Below are 22,485 nucleotides of genomic sequence, written 5' to 3' on the forward strand. Positions count from 1 at the left end.
AAGGTTAACTGATTTGCATAATGTCATGCCAGTAAATCTGAATACCCAGATTATGATTATCAACACCAAGGTTATTAGCACAATTATTAGTTTTTGTGGAGTTTACAGAGTGGTTTCCAAACTGCAAACCCAAATCTATTGACAAGCCAGTACCTCTCCTCCATCATGGTCTCGTTTGTGGTGATTTCTTTGTACCTGAATACATTTAAGGTGCCTACATTCTTTCGATTCCTTCTGATTCCTTTTGATTCCTTATTCATTGAGCACATTGTACTCATCCATTCATACCTGCAATTTGCCAGTTTCCCAATTTAGCATCTCTGAAATATTTACTAGTGGGGAGTATACTTCTTTACCGCATCATAACTGTGCAAAGTAAGACCTTATCTAACACAAGCCCTGTGGAACCCAAAGGGCAACCATTTACTGCTACCTTTTTGTCTGTTGTCTTTTACCTGCATGTAGTTGCTGTTTATGCTTCCTTGAGCGGAAATTAATTAACTCCCTAAAAATCATCATGATACGGCATAAAATGATCTTAATACGTCACTGTGTCTGTTGTCTAAGCTTGAATCCAATTTTCAAGTGCTTTATGTTGATTTGATAAGCAAGAAGAGGCATTTCAGGTTGTACATGAAATAAATGAACATAAATTCACCAAGTGACCATATTCCTGTGGGAGCAAAAGGAGGCATGGTATTTAGCATAAATGAGTGTAAGTGGTGAGTTAGATAAGTAGTCAGGAGACCCGAATTCCATCCTCAACTTTCACACTAAAGGTACAAACTTGCACAACTTTCCTCACTTCCTTGAGCCCCAACTAAAAGTGAGGGAGTTCAACTCGCTTTTCTAAGATTAGATTCATATCTATCATTTTATGACTACCATGGGCAGCCCTGAATACCCCCTCCTCTGCATGTATGGCAGCTCTTCTGGGCAGTTATCTAATACTTCACGTGGCAGCGCACACCAGCCCCTGTGCTGTGCTTCGCCGGGATGGCCCACTGCCAGACCGGCAGGCACAGCCTCCGGCCCTATGACGAATCCCAAGCATCCCAGGGCAGCAGTCAGTAGCAGCCTGCTTCAACAAAACCTAAGAAAACAAAACTTCTCATCTTCACCTTCAGTCTTTACTACACGGGACAAATTTAAGACCTTAATGGCTACTTTTTCCTCCAGTGTAAAGTGCCAGGCCAGCTGGCTCTAAAATACTTCATAAAGCAGGCAAAAAGCCCCAATTCCATAGGCATGTATCACTGCACTAAGAAGGGACCTTGGAGAGTTTTAATATTAAAAACTGAGACCCACAGAATGGAGATGTTAGGACTAGAACCAAGCGTTCTTGATTCCAAACCGGTGTGCTCCCAAGGGGAATTTATCAAAGTACAGAGAGAATTCACAACTTCTTACTTCAGTGGATTTTAGTGGGTGTTTCTGTAACACATCATGCAATCTAGTGTTTTCTTAACATTCATGGTGAAAATTTTAGAAATCTCCACATCTTGATTGTTATAGTGAAGCAGTACAGTAATGAGACAAAGCATTTGTTCTCGAGCTAAAATCACGTCTCCTTCACTTATATTTGGCCAAGTTAACTTCTTTGCACTTCTTTTCGCCGTCTGAAAAATGGCATTAAAAATGCTTTCAAATTATTTTTGAAAGTTAAAGACAGATAGCTAATGTAGCATTAGTAGTGCTGTGCCTTCACACATTCCTTAATGGAGTCAAAAGACATATGTTGTCTGACGGTCACAACAAATCTTACAAATTAAAGTATCTCTTCAATGTGGCCTGATATCCCAGTTGGCCCTTGGGCTAACATCCTAAGATGCACTAGTGACCTTGAGGACATTTCCTGCAAAGGTCCTGGACTGATACTGTTCTTTGTTTCCAGGACTCTTAGAACCAAGCTGCATGGAAATATGACTGGGGATTTGAGAAGATATTTTGTTTTTTAAACACAAGTTTAAATAAACTTAAGTAATGGAAATAAAAGAAAGTTCTTATTTTTTTTTTTTAATCTCAAGATGGTACAGGAGAGGCTTCAAATGTACCACTTCCTGGTCATGTAGAAATAATTTCTGAGAACATTAATCTCAAGTCAGCAATTTAAACCAACACACGTGTGCATTCATTATAAAAACAAATATCAGCTGCAAGACGTATTATTCAATGTAGGATCAGACAACTAGTCCTTAATACCTTACCTGTCTAGTAGAAATCACTACAATGCAACTTATTTTTACTGTGTATAATGTCACTCTAATTTACCTGGAAAGGATTAAATTGTGTTCAGCATTTTCTTTTTAAGAAGCATGAACTCGTTAAATTTAAAAGTTTTTTAGTCAAAATGTTTATAACATAGAATCCTAAAATAGTTTTCTCCTGATATTCTGCCTTCCTCTATATGTACAAGCAGTCATATGTGATGATCTGACTGGACCTGTTTAGAAAGAAAAGGCAACTCTGCCCAAGAAGCTACTTTGCATGAACCTGAGATGTGGTGGAAGAAGGAAAATCACTGGACTGACTGAAGCAGACGGAGTGATGATTAGGGATCAATGAAAATAGAACAGTAAACTGAGGGCCATGAATCCTGGCACAGCAAACAGGAGTAAATGAAAGTTTTCAGGAAAATAGTTATGTGGGATGCATATGCAGTCAACTAACCTTTGACCATGGTGGCCAAAACACAAAATGGGGAAAGGATAGTCTATTCAATAACTGGTGTTAGGAAAATTGATACCCACATGCGAAAGAATACCATAGACAAAACTTAACTTGAAATGGATTAAGGACTTAAATGTAAGACCTGAAACCATAAAACTTCTAGAAGAAAACATAGGTGGTAAGCTATTTGACATAGGTCTTCGCCATATCTTTCTGGATTTGACACCAAAAGCACAAGCAATAAAAGCAAAAATAAACAAGTAGAACTACATCAAACTAAAAAGTTTCTGCACAGCAAAGGAAGCAACCAACAAAAGGAAAAGGCAACCTATAGAATGTGAGAAAACATTTGCAAACTACCTATCAGATGAGGGATTAATATCCAAAGCATGCAAAGAACTCATATGCCTCAATAGCAAAATTAAAAAAAAAAAATCCAATTAAACAGTGGGCAGAGGACCTGAATAGACAGTTCCCCAAAGAAGACATACAAATGACCAACGGATATATGAAAAGGTGCTCAACATCACTAATCATCAGGGAAATGCAAATCAAAACCACAATGAGATATGACCTCACTACCTATTATAATGTTTATTATGAAAAAAGACAAGAGATAACAAATCTTGGTGAGGATATGAATAAAGGGAACCCTTGTACACTGTGGGTGAGAATGTGAATTGGTGCAGTCACTATGGAAAACAGTATGGCGGTTACTCAAAAAGTTAAACATAGAACTACCGAATGATCCGGCAATCCCACTTCTGGATACATATCCAAAGGAAGTGAAATCAGTATCCCAAAGAGATATCTGCATTCCCATGTTCGCTGCAGTATTATGACAATAGCCAAGATAAGGAAACCTGTGTCCATCAATGAACGAAGAAAGAATATGTGGTATATATATTCAATGGAATATTATTTAGCTATAAAAAAGAAGGAAATCCTGTCATTTGTGACAACATGAATGAACTCGGAGGGCATTATGTTAAATGGAAAAAGTCAGACTGAGAAAGACAAATGCTACATGGTATCAGTTACATGTGCAATCTTAAAAAAAAAAGAAAAAAATTGAACTAATAGAAACAGAATAGAAGGGTCCATGCCAGGGTCTGGGAGATGAGGAAAACGTTGGTCAAACGTACAAACTTTCACTTTTAAGAAGAATATGAGTAAGTTCTGAGGATCCAATGTACAACATGGTTACAGTAGTTAATAATACTGTCTTGTATACTTGAAATTTGCTGAAATAGACTTTAAGCATTCTCACCACCAAAAAACAAAACAAAAAAAAAAACAAAACAAGGGTATGGGGGTAGAGGGGAACTATGTGAGGTGATGAAAATGTTAATTAACTTCATCAGGACAAGTATTTCCCAATGTCTAGGTGTATCAAATCAGTTTGTACACTTTAAATATATACAATTTTATTTGTCAATTATACCTCAAGAAAGCTGGGAAAACAAGAACTAAATAAATATTTAGTAAATGAAAAAAAGTTATGAGGTAGGTGTTTAGGAAATATTAATTTGGAAACACTGTACAGACAGGACTAGAGCAGACAGGTACTGCAAACAAGGAAGTAACCTCTCTCTTCTTCTATGGCAATAAACTAAGAGTACCCATGCCTGACAGCAATTCATCAGCAATGTCCCAAAATTCAGATTCCCAAGAGAAAGAACAAACGAATAGGAGAGAAGAGATGCTACGTATATCCTCAGCCCATAGCTTTATCTGTTTTCAGGCTACAAACCAGTTTCTTACAGTCCCCTGGGAATAGGAACATGAACCTGCAGGAGGATAATGGCTGCTTTAACGTCTCTCTCTAAGCTCATCAACGATGTGCTAATAGTTTATACATTTAAGCCAGACACTCGTAACTCATTTTCAGTGGTGCAATTGTCTAATAAATTGTTGGAAACTTTGAAAAATCTTCAGTGTTCCATAAAAATGAAGCCTTTTCACAATCATTGAAACCAGTAATGCAAAACAAATGTATTTCCTTGATAAATTTAGTTTTAAGTAAGCTTTAATTTATATGCTAAATTTTTTAATTTAGTTCAAGTTTTGGCAGAGACATGTTTATTTTAATTGTTGGCCTTCAAAACTCTAGCTTAGGAATAAGCATCTGCTTCTTTTCAATTTTCCGCATAAACTGGATAAATTTCTTCAAGTTGCAAATGAGGGGTGAACATACACTGTATTGCTTCTGGAAAGGTTACAAACTTGCAGCACTTTTTGTGAATCCTTTATGAGAGATCTTACAGCATTACCCTTAAATCTTAACTAGGGTTCTTATATGTACTTACATTTAAGCTGTTTTCAAAGAACATAATACATTAGCATCTAGACCTTGTGCCCAAATAGCCCTCTTTGGAGCACTTGTCGAATACTCTAATAAATTTTGAACTCCTCTCATTGCTTTATAGAGATTCACAAAACACATGGATCCTTTCTCTAAGATGAAAAACCTCCCAGAGGAAAAGCACAAACACAGCCTCAGCCCACCTATATTGGAGACCCTGTAACCAATCTGACAAACATACAGTGCGTATTTCTCCAGCTATAGCCTTTGGAAGAAATCAATAAAACTTGCAGAAAATTAAAGTTAGAGCTCTTGAAACACTGTAGGAGGTAACATTCATCCTTTGCAAATACCTTAAGAAAACTGACTTCTGAGAGAATCCAATCCCTATTATAAAATATTCTTCCTTCACCAGTAATGGCAACACTGGTAAAGGCACTGCTAAGCATGTTTGCACTCATCTGAACCAAGCAGGCATAGAACCTAGGTAACAACGCCCACTGGCTATTAATATGATTGAAGCTATCTGTGAATTGGGACTCAGTTGATATTAAGATGTAAAACCCCTGAAAATCTACAAGAGCCTTTTCTTCTGGGGTGTTTTATTTCGTCGGTTTCTTTTTCAGTCTACCTTTTAAGGTATTACCCAATCGCCATGTTATGTATGGTGTCTAGCCATGGTACTGATGTTCATGATTCCATGAAATGGCATCTTTGCTTTACAAAGTATCAGGGTTATAACAGAGAGAGTGGTGAAGGACTAAGAAACATACTTTAATAGAGCCAGTTAACTTGCTGGACACCAACATCCAGTCAGGAGCCTCAAGTAACATCTCTGCCCAAAAGTTTCAATTGCTAAATAGCAAGGGAATAATACCAAGGCCCAATCACAGAGTAGCAAATACCAGGGGCCTGGGAAAATCCCAAGAGAATAGCTTCAATGGCAGTGATTCTCAAATGTTCAAGGTACACAAGAATCACCTGATGAATGTGTAAAAGCAGTTTCTGAGGCCGATCCTCTGAGATTTTAATTCAGCAGGTCAGGCGAGGTCCATGAATTTATAGTTCTAACACGGCTGGCGGAACCAGAGCTGCTGCTCTGAGGAACACACTTTGAGAACCACTGCCCCACCACTATTAAATCAGAGTCGGCAGTCTTCTAAAAGGCAAGGTGATTTGCATGTTCATTAAAGTTTGAGAATCACTGCTTTAGGAAATGAGGCAACAGGTTTGTTTGGTTTTTTCCTTCTTCCTGTGATATCAGGATAGGGAGATGGTGAAAAGAGATGTTTTCAAAAGAATGTAAGTGCTTAAATCACACTCTTTGTCATGAAACAAACCTATCTGGCCACCTTGCTCACCTTCCTCAATGAAGCATCACTCACTCCTTCCTTTATCCATCCTCACTGTACCTTACCTAGGGCTCACAAGGAGACAGAGGTCCCATATGAACTTCAGATCTGCATGTTATAGATTTCCCGGGAAAATCTAGAATTCATATAATTGTTTTTCTAGTCAATAAAAATTACACTGGCATTAAACAAAGAATCAAGTTTGAATTACACACGTTTAGAAAACTTTTCATGTAAATAACTTCACAAGAAATTCACAGAAGAATATTTTTTTAGACTGATTGGCAACAGGGCCACGACAAGAGCAAGAAATGTCAACAGAGTGGCCTCCTGTGGTCACCCATGTCTCAGAGATGGAGGAAGGAAAGATAGCCTCTTGACTGATTTGCACTGTATGTAATTTTACATTACATGTAATTACGTGGACTAAACCAAGTGTAACACAGAAGACTAAACATGCTATCATTCCATGTGATGAGCCTCTACAAAGAGGAAAAAACAGAAGAAAAAAACACTTTTTTTTCTACTTTAATTTTGTACCTATATGAGATGATGAATGGTCACTAAACTTACTGTGATAATCATTTCATGATGTATGTAAGTCAAAGCACTACGCTATATACCTTAAACTTTTACAGTGCTGTATGTCAATTATATCTCAGTAAAACCGGAAGGAAAAAAAAAAGTGGAAGATGTGAATATATCAAGCCTTGGCAATGGGAAAGGCCTAAGTCCACGTGACTAATCACACCTCCTTCTTGCTGATTCATGCTATTGTAGATTCAGCAGCTCCAGCAGCAAAACAGCTTATCTGTTAATAAGCTACAGAAAGAAGAGCCCCAAGTCCCATCACGCACTGCACAAATGTGATTTGAACTGGCAAACATCTCCCAATCCACCACAACAACCCCTTGCCTCGCTTACCTGAAACTTTCACACATACCGCATCTCCCCAATTATTTCCATAATCAGTGAGCCTATTGCTGATCTAAAACCTGACACATACATGAGTAGATTCCAGGTCTGTTAAGTACCAGGAGCAAAGGAGGACACAGAAAAACACCGCATTTAGTCTCATTTTCTCTGAGAAATGCAGTGCACTGCAAGACAGCACTGGACTGAGAACACGGAACCAAGGTTCTAACACCAGTTTTTCTACCAGATACCTTGAAGCAAGTCACTTGGCCTCTTTCATCTCATTTCTTTCGAGATTAGACTACATTATCATTCAGATACTTCCATATCTAGGAGTCTGTGATTACGCTGAGTATCCATGCTATTAGAAAGCCAAAGAAACAGCTACTCAGAAGCACATGGAAAATAACCATCTTGGATGAGACTTAAGAGCTGCAGTGGCACTAGCTCCACACAAGGCATCCTCATCCCAGGTCAGAACTCGGTACTGCAGGCTGCCCAGAAACTGGGGCATATAATAAGGTTTATTCATATGAGCATCCTTCCTAACTTATTCAACCAGAAGTCTTTCATGAATACCACCCAGATGCTGAAATTAGGATCGCCATCCTTAGGTATCAGGGATTAAAGTATGATCCAAAGAGTTCAAGTTGCCTCCAAGATGTCTGCAACTGCATGGAAGTTGAAGGCCTCACTCACCTCATTCCCACCACATCCTGCAAATCCTTTTCTTAGAAGGAAATCAGAAACTCCCTTTCTTGAAGACAGATGGGTAATTCCTGTACAACCATCTATGAGACTGCCTGCATGGGGCCTCCTTGTTTGAAGACTACAGAGATTTTAAATTAAAAGAACCATCTATGTCAACTCTGCCTAGATGATGTGTTCAAAGGGAAGACTCAAAGCAGCAAACTAGAGGGAACTTTTCGTTTACTTATTTCTAAAAAGCCAAATAAACCCTCTAGGAATGGTTATCTGTCATTTCCTTTCTCAGCACCCACTGTTCCTTCTTCTGGCTGCAGTCACAATTTTTATTTGCAAACCATGACTACCGCCCTCAGTGGACCCATGTCTTCTGTCCCAGGGTTCCTTTTCCTCTAAGAATTTTATGATCTGCATGAATCACTTTGCATAGATAACTAAAATTGATCATTAAAATCTGAAATTTAAAAAAAAAAAAACGAGCATGCAACACCCTGTTCTCATTTTGCTTCAAGGATACTCCTACTGAGCTCATGGAGCTGAAAGCTGCAAAAACTTGAAGGATCCTCCTCTCAGGTTGAAAGACTAGGACATGAAGTACCCAAGTATGCCACACAGAGTTCAAGAAAAGGAATACAGCCAGATCTTCCAACTAAGTATCAGGAAGAAATCGGAGGTAGGGAAAAGAATTGGGGTAGCTCAGCAGTAGCCTTTTTCTTAACGTCAGAACCCTGATTTTTATTCCGAAACAAGACTATAAAACAACATTTCCCAGACATTCTCGCATGGAGGTGTAATCATGTGACTGTGTCTGGGCCAATGACCTGCAAGAACAAGTGTTATGCTGGCTTCCAAAAGGCTCTGGCAAAAGTCCAACTTAATGAAATGAAAATGTCTGATTAGACCTTGACTTGTCCTGACCACTCTGGTCACAGGGAAAGCAGTCTTATTGACTCATCATGTCATTTCGCTCAACTATTAATGCAAGGAGTATCATGAGGAAGAAAGAACTGCTTGCAAATGTACAAAATAAGCAACAAATACCCCTGTCAACAGTATTAAATTATTTCTCAATCACACACTACAGGTTATATCACAGTAGTTACAATGATGGAGGCCACTGGGTCCTCACCAACAAAAAGACTGGTTCTTCCACTTTTAGGACAGTTATTTAGAGCAGAGGTCCCCAACCCCCCAGGAACCTGGCCGCACAGCAAGAGGTGAGTGGCGGGGAGCGAGCGAAGCTTCATCTGCCGCTTCCCATCACTCACATTACCACCTGAACCATACCCCCAACCCCCCGTCCGTGGAAAAATTGTCTTCCACGAAACTGGTCCCTGGTGCCAAAATGGTTAGGGACCGCTGATCTAGAGGACTACAGGGCACTCAGCGTTTATCAGGAGTCTGTGCTTTCATAGAATCTACTCTTCAGTAAGTCTACAAATCTTTTATCCTTGGCCCTAAAAGCCAAAATCAGGGTTGTACTTTATTATCATCAAGGTGTTTAGGAATTTCTGGTGAAAATAAAAGTTTACACTCATATTAAAAGTGAATAAATGTTTCTGAATCTACCTTTCATCTTTGGTTAATATGTTTCTTACTAAACAAGCCAAATTCATAAAGGAAAAGACAGGTTACCTCATAACACTTTCTTTTCCACTAAAGCAGTAAAGACCCACACTAACACTGCATTTTTTTACTTCCAAATTCTATACATCAGGCTTCTCACAGAAACTTTCACTTCAGCCAGTGGAATACCTTGCAGGAGGCAGGCACTCAAGAAATATTTGTTAAGGTGACTTGAACATAGTAACACATTAGGTGAACATTATAGGAAGTTAGCCTAAGGGCTCTTCACTGAGAAGAAAACAGCTTTTTACCATGTTCTTTATTGCCAAGTGAAAGGATATACATATATAGCCTTGTTCGCTCAAAATGTACCCTCTCCACATCACTGACATCCTGTAAATGTCCATAAATCACAACTGGTCCTTGTCATGAGAAAAACTGTGTGTCAACTTGAGTGTGTCTGCCTTAAAAGACAGGTGCAAGGGTGAAATCAAACATATTTAAGTGCTTGGGAAAGAAACACTGCTCTACAGAAGCAAGGGACTATTAGGGGCAGGAATTATAAACATATACACCTTTTATAGCAATAGACTCCAGACAGGAAATCAGGATGAGACTGGTCTATCCTGGCATTCATTTCATAGAGCTTAGTTTTGTCTGATGAATATTTAAACCCAAAGCACTGCAGTGGTAGTGCCAATATATGTCATATTTTCAGCTGCATCTCCTTTCTGGACTAGGAGCGCCCCTAACTACTCATAAGCCTTAAAATCCTAATTATCGGGTAGACCAGCGGCAGACTGGAGTGACACGAAATTAAGGTTGACTTTTAAGAAAATAGGCACATGTCTTGTACTGCTCTATTAGATACACTTTGGCATTTTGCAGAGCCCAAATGAATTACAGAAGAGACACAGGTACTGTTCATACATCACATGCCTTCTAAAAATTCTGGAAGACGTGGGGAGTCCCACGTCATTTCTTTGGGACTAGAGACGTTGCCAAGGACTAAAACTGATGATGCATAGAAGGAGAACCCTCCAAAACTAACTCCTCTGCTTTGCTGACCCAAAGGAAGCCAAAGGAAAGAGACTCTCTCACTCCAAGTAACTCCCTAAACTAACAATGTTTAGAAAAAACAAGTATTTTCAAGGTGGTTCAGAGTTGGAGGATAGCAGGCAGAGAGTAGAAACTGACTTGGATTTGATTATGGGGTCACGAGAAAGGATGAGAAATGTTCATTTTTAGTTGTTACTGAAGTTTTTATAAAATCCCAAGACATTCATTAGAACTTTACTAATTAAGACACGTAACCCACACACAACTAGACTACAAGTACTTATAATACATGTTTTTGGTTTTTGTTTTTTGAGAAAGAAATCTCAACTACCAAAGGTTCACCAGCTGCAGGACTTCAAAGGCAGTAATAGGAGCAATGGTCTCCAATGACTCAATTTGGAAAGAAAAATCTCTCACACAACCCACCCATTAGACAAGATGACATATACATCTACTTCAGGACACCTTACGTTTTGGATGAATAGCCTTGAATTTACTTCACAGCCAATAGCTTGCCAGAGAAAACTTCGAGTTGGATCCTATTACTTAATACACTAAATCCACAGCTCAAAGTCCATCTCACTGGATAATTGAATATAACTAGCGATGGGAATTAAAACTGAGGATGCCAGCAGCCCTGATTTCACTGTTATTATTTGTACTGTGTGAAATGATTTTCATATTGGCAAGTATGGGATCTCTGAAACTGTGCACTCTTCCTATCTACCATGGTACATACGATTATTTGCCCATGCACGCTCTGAGGGGCAATGCGGTACAATGAAAGGAGCCCTGAGCTTGAGTCAAAACCAGTTCTAGTGCCAGCTCTGCCACTATCTGGCTGAAGACCTTGGACCACACTTTAGGTCTAAGTTTACTCATTAATTTATTTAATAACCATGATTTGATCACAGACCTAAAAGAACACAACATTGCTCAGCTGTAAAAGGGGGGAAACTAGACCTAGTTTATAGAACTGGTGTTAGATTTAAATGAGATAATGGGTGTACTTTGCATCCAAGATACATTGGTGCTACTCTTCTTCTACCGCAACTATCAGGCACTGTGTTCAGTCTAAAACACCATTGCGGGGATCACACTGGAAGCCCTCATCTCGTTTGTCATCACTGGGTAAAGCCTCTTGCCTCTTAGTCGGTAAAATCCATGAAGGCCAGGATTTTCTTCTTTCTAACACACAGACGCATCCTCTGAACCTGCATGTGCCTCAGCATCTAGTAAGCACTTAATAAATAATTGTTGAATGAATAAATTCTCTTTTACTCCTTAAAATAACTCTGGATCAACTAATATTTTTACCATTTTACAGTGAGGAGGCTGAATAATGAGATAAACTGTCTATAAAATCAGGTGATAAGTCCCTTCCAATTCCACAATGCTATCTATAGTTGTTATATTTTCCAATAGTTCATCATTATATCATTCTTCCTAAATAATTGCTACTTACTCACATTTATTGGTTATTGCTTAAATAATAGCAAGAGTCTCAAACTACAAAATCTACTCCTATCTTTAAAGAAAATAAAATATTGGAACCATAAAAAAAATCATTTGTTTGTAAGAAAACTTTATTCTCACATCTACACACGAACTATCTAATGAGGTTATTCTTTTTTTTTTTTTTTTTTTTTTCATGAGGTTATTCTTAAGAAACTCTTCCGGGCTTCCCTGGTGGCGCAGTGGTTGACAATCTGCCTGCTAATGCAGGGGACGCGGGTTCGAGCCCTGGTCTGGTAAGATGCCACATGCCATGGAGCAACTGGGCCCGTGAGCCACAATTACCGAGCCTGCGCGTCTGGAGCCTGTTCGCCTGGAGCCTGTTCTCCGCAACAAGAGAGTCCGCGATAGTGTAAAGCCCGCGCACCGCGATGAGGAGTGGCCCCCGCTTGCCGCAACTAGAGAAAGCCCTCGCACAGAAACGAAGACCCAACACAGCCATAAATAAATAAATAAATAAATAACTGATTGAAGGATTTAAAAAAAAAAACAAAAAAACTCTTCCAAGTAATTTCCCCAACCTAAACTTCCATATCCTTTTCCCCAAATAAGAAGCGAAATAAACAGTCAAGAGTGATATTAAAAACATGGGGGCAATCCTGTCCCTAAAACATTTCTTCACCAAAATTTGGATTCTTTCACTTTAAGAGCAGCAAGATCATCTTTTTTACTATCTTTCAGAAGATAACTGTAGCTTCCCTAGTCTGGGGCCCTAAATGAGAAAGACCTGGGTTAGATGCAGCCAATGTCACAGGGTCTCGTGGCTCTGAATCAGTATTTTCACACACTCCCAATCATAAATGCCCCAGAGACCTCCTATCCCCAAAACGGACACTGCTGTATCTCAAGTTCAGGTTTACAGAATGATGGCCTCCTCCAAGGCCTTCCTTAGAAAACGTATTCCCAAATTTGCCATCTCACCTCACGCTTCCTTCTCCAAAAGCAGCCTACTCTTAACCACTTATAAGTCTTCTCCTCTAGAGGGCTGAATGTATATTGGGGCACTCAGCAGATATTACACTCTACTCCATCAAAAGGATCTCATACATTTGTTTTAATTTAGTAATTAACATTCCTCTAGACTCGCAGAAGTGCTGAGGGCAAACTCATAACGCTTTTAATGGCAAAATCAAAATGTAAGCCCAGGTCAGACTTCACATCTAATGCTGTTGCTGGCAGATCCAGTGATTTTGAGACCGAGCAAGATGATTTTATCATTAAGGCATCACCACTGCTGTGCAGGGAATTTCTCTTTCATTACACCTCAGCTCCCTCCCACCTCAAAACGCTGCGTAGAGTTCTAACGTACTCTGAAACCACAGCAACTTATGACAGAGCAGCCATCATGATGACCTGTAAGTCATCAAGATACATATCAACCACTGGCTATGTTATTAATACTTGAAGTATCAAATTTGCTAAGGAAGCAAAAAGGAGCTTCATTCTTCCTCAAGGGGAATCAGAAACCAGTATGTTCAAGAGAGGATTTCCATAGGAAAACCGCCCCTGCCTCAGACAGCACCTACCATCAACATGTTTACGGGCAAACACAGTATCAGAAAAACATGCTGTGAGTCTTAGAAACAGCATATGCCTCATTTCATAGGGGCTGCTATGGTGCTACGCATTGTTTTTTGGTTTTTGGGTTTTTTTTTACTGCATTTCAGAGAAATAACCGTAAAATGAAGGTCTATAACCAGCATATAACACAATAAACAACAGCATCAACTTCTGCACCCTTTTTGTGAATGGTTTCCCTATGCTTTAATTGAAAATGTAAGTTTTAATATGCTTTGTGTTTTCTCTCAAAATAGTTTGGGACCAATTCTATTCTAAGACTTCTGTATTTACCATCTCCATCCAAGGTCCAAAGATTACAGAATTTACAAATGAAGGACACCCCCTACACACACACACACACACACACACACACACACACAAGTCAGTAACAGAGGAGCTATGACAACAAAATTCCTGAATGACAGAAAGAAACACAGAGGACAGTGGCTTGAAACAGCAATGGTGGTCACCACAAGCTTTGTCCTAGAGTTCAGCTCAGGTCTTTCTGAAAGCCTGGACCAAAAATTCACAAAAACAAGAAGCAGTAACACAGTTCACATAACTTTCCTGAGCTTAAATATATAATAGATCTGGGTAACTGTCCAACCTAGGTTGTATCTTCAGGGAATCTCAAACTCTCATAAAAAACCAAGGTTTCTGGCTCAAGAAAAGGCTTAAAGTTAGAGATGAGCATTGTTAAATCACTGGTTCCTATTCACATTTCAACCCGTGAAATAACGTTTCATTACTTGTCTCAGTCACCAGCGACTCTAGTCTGTCTTGAGAAAGCTCACACGCCTCCCTGGACTCAGCCATCTCCTTCTCACCGACAGGTCAGGTCCAATACAACCAAAGCTTAATTCACTTTAAAAGATATGTGAACTATTATTCAAGGACAGTAGCTGTCTGTTCACAGAAGCTTCATCCACATCAAGGCAGCTGAGTTTGTGAGCTTGATTTTTGTATTCTTCTTTCATTCTGTCAAAATTCAAGCTTACAGATATTTCTACTTTCAGTCTATTCTTTAATAAATGTCCCGCTCAGTGTAAGACAGGACTCAGAGTTTCAATGACATAACTGTATATTTTCCCAAGAAAACTGTTTATGTACCTTTCCATAAATGTTTTAACTTCTTCACCTAGAATATAAAATCCTTGAAGAAAATGTCTGTCTTCTATAGTTTAGCAAGATACATGCTCAACACAATTTCCAAATCACCTTTAGTACCAATTTTAACCATGAAGAACACTGAAAATTCTACTGTAAATTATCAAATATATGGAAGCAAATATATAAATGAAATTCTTCTGTCATTTAGTACAAAGAAGAGAGATACAAATATAGGATAATTTCTCAAATGAGTTTCAACTACTTAATGTGCTACTTTAAAGCATATTCACAAACAACAGAAATAATCAATCTGAAGAACTGGATTCATCTCTATACACAAGGGACATTTTTATACAGTTTCTCGAAGAATTAGCCACACAAGCACAATAGGTACCATAAAGATTAAAAGAAAGTAACTGCATTAAAAATACTTCAGTTTATTAAAAGGAACGGTTCCTATTTTATATGTATACACATCGATTTTTATAGAAAAGAACACATCTATTTTTATTCTAATTTCCATGACTCACTCCCCACCCATTCACCGATGAGATAGATAACAGTTGATCCTATTTTTCACCTTTTAATTTATTCTACCTGGAGAAATAAAATTCATCACTGTCCCATGTTATTTTCCCTCCCCTTTGGACATTTATCCACTAAATAAACATCTACTACCCACTGCTGTTAAGCAGTGTGCTGGGTCCTGGGGCTCCATCCCAGTCTCCTCCGCTGGTTTCCCCTATTTGCCCCAATTTCTAAGCGCTGAAGTGTCCCAGGACTCAGCCCTGTCTCATCCTCAAGTCAGTCTACACATGCTCACTCGGTGGTCTCAGCTAGTCTCCTGGTCTAATTAGCATCTATCCTATGCTGACCACCCCCATATTTATATATACTGCAGACCTCTTTCCTGAGCTCCAGTTTCACATATGGACTCACCAACTCATCCTCTGCCAATAGATGTTTTACTGATCTCGAACGTTTAACAGGCCCAACTAACTCCAGATCTTCTCCACCAAACCTCCTTTCAAAGGATGAAGTTGATGACAACTTCGTCCTTCTAGTTAGTTAGGCTGAAATCCTTGAAATCATCCTGACACCTCTTTCTGTCATACCCCACATCCAAGCTATCAACAAACCTCTCTTGGAAGGCTGGCCAAGGAGACACTTTGACGTAAGCTTCTGCCCAATCCTGACGCCTCTGCCTCCCTCCCACTATGTTGTTCCCAAGGGCACATGCTTACAAGTATTCTACACACTAAACCCTGTCTGAGTCTACTTCCCAAATGATCCAAATGCTTCAAGTCTTCACTACAAACATCCATTACAATATTGTGCATACAACAGCTTATCCCTACTAGAAATAAAACAAAGGATGATTTTAGCTGATCTATGTGTAGAATCATATAGTTATAGATTCAGAGATTAAGGATATTTCTTGTCTTCTTTACAAGGACACTGAATGCCTCATGCTGCCTTACTACTCTTTTTGTTTATCTTTCATGCAGCAATGAAAGGCTTTAAATAAATCTTATCCATTCAAGTCCAACTGGTATTTTTTCTTTCTCTTCCCTGAGGAGCATCTTTTTTCTATACTACCACTTCTCTATTACTTCAGTTATTCACTGCATTTAGTTGTTTATCTTACTTTTTTCAGAAATATTCCTTCATAACAAAGAGGTGCTAAAAACCTCATTTCACAAGTAGGTATGAAAAAGAAATATCTTGAACACCTTTCCTAAAAAGAAATCTAAAGGTAGGTAATTTAGTACATAAGCCTTTAGGAAAGCATTAGAAGAAAGTAAGACAAAGTCAAATATTAACAATTTACTGAACATAAATTCTCATTACACAAAATAGTATCTCTCCTTATAACTTCAAAATATTAATAGGGCAACACAGCAAAATATCAAGTGTCAGATGCAGCTAGACTACAAAATGTTATGTTTTTATTTTAGAAGTATGATTGTTATTATTGCTGAAACGAGAATTTTAGAAAAAAAACTACCATCAGTTTCTTAACATGTAATTTATTTGTAAAAGTCAACCAAAACAATCTGAATTCACTCATCAGCTCAGGAAGCAGATTCCATGACATTTTTTTCCCCTAAATGCTAAATGACACAGGCAGCGATAAAATATGCAGAGAAAGAACCATGTCACAGAAGATGTGACAATTTGGATAAATGATGATAAATTGTGATGTAGAACAGCCGTTTGTAAGCTGCTGTTTTCAAAAACATGTATTTTAATGATGATTTTTGCCAAATATCATTTTAGAGAGATATTCTGTAATAAAACCATTGACAAACAAAATTGGTACCTTATTATAAATTAGAACAGAAATGTATTTAAGTTTTCAGCAAACTTGTACTTTGCTTTAAATGAGAATGCATTTTAGATCCAGTCAGTTCCTTACAATGTTAAACACAGTCATCATCTGACCCAGAAATCCCACTCCGAGGTATAAAACAGAAATTAAAACATACTTTCACACAAACCCTTGTACATGAATGTTCATACATGCAACATTATTCATAAAAGACAAGAAGTGCAAACAACCCAAATGTCCATCAAGTGACATATAATATCAATAGAACAGAATATTATTCAGCAATAAGAAGGAATAAAGTACTGATACATGCTACAATACGGATGAACCTTGAAAATATTATATTAAGGAAGCCAGTCACAAGAGGCTACATATCACTATGTTTATATGAAATATAAATTCTATTTATATGAAATGCCCAGAATAGGCAAATCCATAGAAATAAGATGTAGATAAGTGGTTGCCTAGGGTTGAGAGTGTAGAGGGAATGGAGAATAATTGCTAATGGATATAGGGTTGCTTTCTGGGGTAATGAAATGTTCTAGAATTGTGCACGGTGATGGCTGCACAACTCTCTGGCTATACACAACCTCTGAATTGTACACTTTAAGTGGGTGAACTGTATGTGAACTACATCTCCAAAAAGCTGTTTAAAATGCCAGTTAAAAAGGCCAGTCATGGGCTTTCCTGGTGGCGCAGTGGTATAGAATCCACTTGCCAGTGCAGGGGACACGGGTTCGAGCCCTGGACCAGGAAGATCTCACATGCTGCGGAGCAACTAAGCCCACGAGCCACAACTACTGAGCCCAAGTGCCGCAACTACTGAAGCCCGCGCGCCTAGAGCCCACGCACCGCAATGAATAGTCCCCGCTCGCCGCAACTAGAGAAAGCCCACACACAGCAACAAAGACCCAACGCAGCCAAAGATAAATAAATAAATAAATTTACTTTTTAACAAAAGGGCCGGTCATGTTGTAGCTGTTTATAACTTGTATAGACTTTTCAAAGTCTAAATCCCTAATTATCAAAATATGTTTCTTACTGTCCACAAACCTCATTTCATTTCCTTACATAAAACCATCTGCCTATTCCACTATAAATACTACACGTAGTGAAAGAAAGTGCTTCTAAAATTAAATTATGTTTTCAAAACAGATTTCTCCTTAATATATTTAATTTTAATGATTCGCATGTGAATTATCCACACTTTCCATTAACTATGGTTAAATTTTCAATCTCAGATAAGTATCCCCCAATACAAAAGCACAGTAACAGGCCATTCCTCTCCCAACACAAGCTGTGTGGACTAAATTTTTAACGTATTAGCTTGAATTTTAAAAAGCAAAATTAAGGAGGCAGATCTGTAAGAAAAGCAAGCATATGAAGTCTCAGAATTTTAGAATGGAAAATATTTTCAAGATTGATCCTCTTCAGGACTACCGAAACTTTAATATCTAAGAACTAACCCCAGGAATTTTGTGATAGTCTCATATCACCTTACTTTTTAAATTTTTATTGGAGTATAGTTGATTTACAGTGCTGTGTTACTTTCTGCTATACATACCTTACTATTTTGCCTTATTATTTATATTTACATTAAGTTGATTCCTTTCCTTTCTTTTCTTTTTAACTTAGCAATGTATGACACAATATCAGTGAACTTACGGGTTTGGTAAGCTATCTGTCCTAGTCTAACAAACATTACAATAAATAAAAGTTTAAATGGTGATGTGTCTATCACTTAAAAACATCTTGCACATGATCAGTACTACATCTACCACACTATGGGAAACACTGATCTAGTTTTATCTTCTAATTTTATGGGTGAGAAAGTTGAACTTCCTGGTGACTCTCAAAAGTCTGTGCACATCAGAACCTCCTGGAGGGTTTGTGTTAAAATAGAGAGTGCTGGGCTCTTCCCCAAGAGCGTAGGTCTGGGGTAAGGTCTGAGAATTTACGTTTCTAACAAATATCTAAGTGGTACTAATGCTGCTGGCCCAGGGACCGCCCTTCAAAAACCACTGACCAAAACCTACTAACCCCAAATTAGTCAGACCAGAATTTAAACTGGAACCCAATCTTCTCTTAGATGCTCTTATAATTATATGCTCTATCAAACATGTTTAATGTTGCTGAATTTTATTCACCTTTCACTTAATTTTACTCTTTTCAATAAAGGTGATTATTAAATGCTAAAGATCAGGTTTATACATTTTTAAGACTTCAGAGTTGTTATAAAATAGTGATTAATAAAAATTTAAGGAAAAGAACATTACAATCACCTTTGAGGACCCTGAATCCCTTTTCTTGTTCACATACCCTCCATTAGTCCTTTGAGATAAACATTATCTTCAAGTTTGTGTCTTATCATTCACTTGCTTTTCTTGTTAATTTTCTCATAGCCATATCTCTAAATAATATATTGTTTAGGTTGTACGTTCTGAGCTTTATACTATATCTTTTTATGCTATTTGCTTTTTTATTCAATATGATGTTTTTGAGATGTAGCCCTCGGTTTTTATCAGTAATTCATTGCTTTCATGGCGGGACACTATTTCATCTACAAGAAAACAGCACTAAAATTGTTGACGTTTGTTTTCATTTTGAAAAAATCAGAGGTAAAAAAGAAGTTGCAAAAATAGTACAGAGAAGTCCTATGTATGCTTCATCCAGTTTCCTCCAATGGTTACATCTTACCTAACTATATTACAGTATCAAAACCAGCAAACTGGTTTTGGGATAATGCTTGTGTATAGTTTCATGCCATTTTATTATATATGCAACTCTCAATTTTTAAGTTCTTTTTTTTTTTTCTCGCGGGCCGCCCAGGCCGCGAGACCAAGGGCAGCGGGGGCCGGGCCGGCGCGCCGCCCCCGCCCCGCCTCAGGCCGCCCGCGCTTGGGCCGCCGCCCGGCGACGCGAGGCCAGTCCCACCCCGCCCCCACCCCCACCCCCACCGCCGGCCCGGGGGTCGCTCACCTTCCGCGTTGCCCCAGACCACCATGCCCGGGCACAGCCGCCTCCTCCGGCCTCGCCGGCCCCGCCGCCGCCACACGGTGCCCTCGCCTGGGACGGGGAGAAGGGCCGGGAAAGGAGTCGCACCGCCGCGCCGCGGTCCACGCTCGCCCCACGCTCGCAGCGGCCACCCTGAGCGCGCCCAATGGCTGCTCTGTCCCTCCCCCTCCGACGGGCGCGCGCGCCGCGGCTCCGCCCCGCCCCACCCCCTGCGGCGGCCGGCGCGCTCCCAGGCTCCTCCCCGCCCTTCCCCACCCGCGGCGGTTCCGGCCCCGGCTCGCACTCCGCCCCGCGCTGCGCGAGTGCCCGCCTCGCGCCTGGCCTCGGGCGACCCTGAACCACCGGCGCGGCGCCCCTCCCAGGCCCGCCCGCGGAGGTCAGCCCCTCCGCTGCACGTGACCGTCTCGCTCGCGGGGGCGGAGAGGAGCGCGGCGCCGGCCCACCTTCCGCATCCCGAGACCCGCGCGCCTCCCGCTGGGGTTGATGCGCTGTTCTCCTCTCTGCGAGTCCCCGCCCCGCGCTGCACTCCCCAGTCCGGGAGGACACTAGTTCAGGGACTGACCATGCTTAATCAAGATCATTCTATTGATATTAATGAATATCTGAGTTACTTCCTTTATTCCCCCCCTCCCCCCGCCAATTAAAGACAATGCTCCTACCTATTAGAAAAATGAAAATCCAAACACTGACAGCCCCAAATACTTGCAAGAATGTGAAGTAATAGGAACGCTCATTCATTGCTGGTGGGAATGCAAAATAGTACAGCCATTCTGGAAGAGAGTTTGGCAGTGTCTTACAAAACTAAACATACTCTTACTATACGATCCAGCAATCGGACTCCTTGGTATTTACACAAAGGAGTTGAAAAATTATGTCCACATCAAAAACCTGGACACAGATGTTTCATAGCAGCTTTATTCATAATTGCCAAAACTTGGAAGCCACCAAGATGCCCTTCGGTAGATGAATGGGTAAACAAACTGGTGCATCCAGATAATGGAATATTATTCAGCACTAAAAAGAAATAAGCCATCAACCCATGAAAAGATATGCAAGAACTTTAAATGCTTATTACTAAGTGAAAGAAGCCAATCTGAAAGGCTACATACTCTTTGATTCCAACTAAGTGATACCATAATGGTGGATAATGTCATTAGTCAAAACCCATAGAACATACAACACCAAGCGTGAATCCTAATGTAAACTATGGACTTTGGGTGCTAATGAAGTGTAAATGTAGATTCATCAATTGTAACAAATATACTTCTCTGCTGAGTAGTTGATAATGGTGGAGGCTATACATATGTGGGAACAGGGGGTACATGGGAAATCCCTGTACCTTTCACTCAATGTTGTTGTGAACATAAAACTGCTCTAAAAAAATAAAGTCTACAAACTTTAAGCTGTACGATGAATAAGTTCTGAGGTTCTAATGTATAGCATGGTGACTAGTTGATAACACTGCAATGTATAACTATAATTTGCTAAGAGAACTTAAAGGTTGACCCCCAAAACATATACATATATATTTATATATTCCTCTTTACCATAAATGTAACGGCTGTGCTCCTGGCTTCTCTAATCTCTTCCAATCATCTATTTTTATTTCTGCTCAGTACCATGCTGTCTTAATTGGTAGAGTTTTATAATAGCGAGTCTTAATATCTAGTAGGTCAAAAATCCCCAATTCACTCTTCCATTTGCTGTTAAGAATCAGCTCGCATGTTCTATGTGGGGGAGGGAGGTGAAGGAAATTCATTTTAGTGTCATAACATCTCTAAAACAATTTGGGGAGAATCACATCTTCTGTAGATTGAAATTTTCTATTGAAATAAGATTTATTTCTCCATTCCTTTAGTTTTTCTTAAGTGTCTTTGTTCTATAATTTTCTCCATATAGTTGTTGCCTATTCTTGCTAGAGTTATTCCTAGGTACTTTATAACTGTGATAATATTATAAATGGTATCTCATTGCCTTTTCTAAATAGTTGTAGCAGAGTACAGAAATGCAATTGATTTTGTATATTGATTTTGTTTGCAGTATACTTGCTAACCACTTTTATTCATTCGAATACTTCATCTGTAGATTCTTTTGGTTTTTCTACAGGGACAAGATAGCCTCAATGACTAGTGATAGCAGTTTCTTCTTCTCCAATGCTAAGAATTCTTCTTTTTCTTCCTGTGTAAGACTTCCTATATAATGCTGCAAAGAAGGATTATCTTATCTTGTTGGTGAAAGGTGTCTTATCTTGTTTCCAATATTGAAAAAGAATGTTTTCAATGTTTCACCATTAAATATCACATCTGCTGAATATTTATACCTTCTAATGATAGTCTGTTCATTTTGTATCATGAATAGATACTGAATGTTATGGAATGCAT

General features: G+C 39.2%; 1 pseudogene across 1 annotated transcript in view; it reads right to left on the bottom strand.

The window, feature by feature from the left end:
- The window catches only part of LOC309653626 (ELKS/Rab6-interacting/CAST family member 1-like), a 176,968-nt pseudogene extending 156,496 nt beyond the window's left edge, over positions 1 to 20,472 (bottom strand). The window contains exons 1-2 of the transcript XR_014268837.1: positions 20,360 to 20,472; positions 20,069 to 20,155 (exon numbers count right to left, since the gene is read on the bottom strand). The product of XR_014268837.1 is annotated as an ELKS/Rab6-interacting/CAST family member 1-like (transcript). The remainder of the gene's footprint in view (positions 1 to 20,068; positions 20,156 to 20,359) is intronic.
- Between the last annotated feature and the right edge of the window lie 2,013 nt (positions 20,473 to 22,485).

The sequence above is a fragment of the Balaenoptera physalus genome (genome assembly GCF_965194825.1).
Source record: "Balaenoptera physalus genome assembly, contig: HAP1_SCAFFOLD_717, whole genome shotgun sequence".
Taxonomy (NCBI): Eukaryota; Metazoa; Chordata; class Mammalia; order Artiodactyla; family Balaenopteridae; genus Balaenoptera; species Balaenoptera physalus.